The 1,173-nt window shown below is 37.9% G+C and overlaps 1 non-coding gene across 1 annotated transcript; it reads right to left on the reverse strand.

The window, feature by feature from the left end:
* Nucleotides 1-704: 704 nt before the first annotated feature.
* Nucleotides 705-868, reverse strand: LOC113832655. The gene has a single exon (XR_003480079.1). It is a non-coding gene; the product is annotated as a U1 spliceosomal RNA (small nuclear RNA).
* Nucleotides 869-1,173: the final 305 nt, after the last annotated feature.

Here is a 1,173-nt window from a genome sequence, read left to right on the forward strand (position 1 = left end):
ATTTTTCTTTTTCTTCTTTCTCCTTCAGTTCTTCCTATTTATCAGCTTACCCTGGAAATACAACCACAACCCTTTCAGTCTTCTATCAGCCACATAGCTGTGTTTCAGCCATAGGCGCATCTTGTTAACCTTCCTGGTCAAGCAAGACACTGCCGTTCCTTACCTGGATTGCTCTAACAGAATCCTCAATGTGCCCCTACAGTCCCTTCTGAACATGGCAGCTGGTACTGTTCATTTAAAAGAAATAGCTGAGATCATGTCGCCCATCTGCTGAAGTGCCTCCAAAGGTCCCAACATCTTTCACAGTAAGAGCCAAATAGCCTTGAAAATCCATTAGCACCCAATATGGCCTGAGCTTTCTTCATTGTATCTTTTGGTATTTTATTTTTCTATCATTATTGTTATAAACTAAATTACACACATCTCAACTTTCTTACAAATTCTATTCATGATTTTGTTTTTAGACAACATAGTGGAAAATTAGACAAGAAACATAAAGACATTTGAATGAACATTATGCAATGCTGTGAAATTTTGTATTTCTTGTAATGATTACGTTTAATGGAAATTGCTAAGCCCATAAAGGCCCTGAAATATGACAGATTGAAAAAGACAGTGGGATAGAGATTACACACACTGGAGGGGTCTTTCCCAGATACCAGAATGATCTATTCTCTCAGCAAATCTATTTAGGTATGACTTATTTGGGGGGGGCACAAAGGCAGTCCCCCACTACCCCAAATTATTCAGTCTAGTTTCCCGAATTTGGGGAAATTGCAGGGATCAGCATATCCAGCGTGCAATGGATAAGCTTCACCCTGGGAAAACTACCGTTGTGATCATGGTATTTCCTCTGTCAAGTAAATGTAGACATTCTTAATATGTGAGCTAAATGAATATGGTGGTGTGTATATCCCTGCTTTGACAAACATGCATTTATTTCCTAGGTGTGCTATGAAGTCCTAAAAACAGCTGCAGTCCAATAGTAAAAATAAATAGATCTAGTACCATAATCTTTCTAAGTATAGTACTGTAGTAACTAGGACAAGCCTCTGATGAACAGTTTGCATCCTGTACAGATACGGTTAATTTCTCCAGTCTTAATGGAAGCTATGTTAAAGACATGGGTGAACTTTCTGTCCTAATATTAAAACTTCTCCATTAAATGAAAAT

Source organism: Cricetulus griseus (assembly GCF_003668045.3).
Source record: "Cricetulus griseus strain 17A/GY chromosome 1 unlocalized genomic scaffold, alternate assembly CriGri-PICRH-1.0 chr1_0, whole genome shotgun sequence".
Lineage (NCBI taxonomy): Eukaryota > Metazoa > Chordata > Mammalia > Rodentia > Cricetidae > Cricetulus > Cricetulus griseus.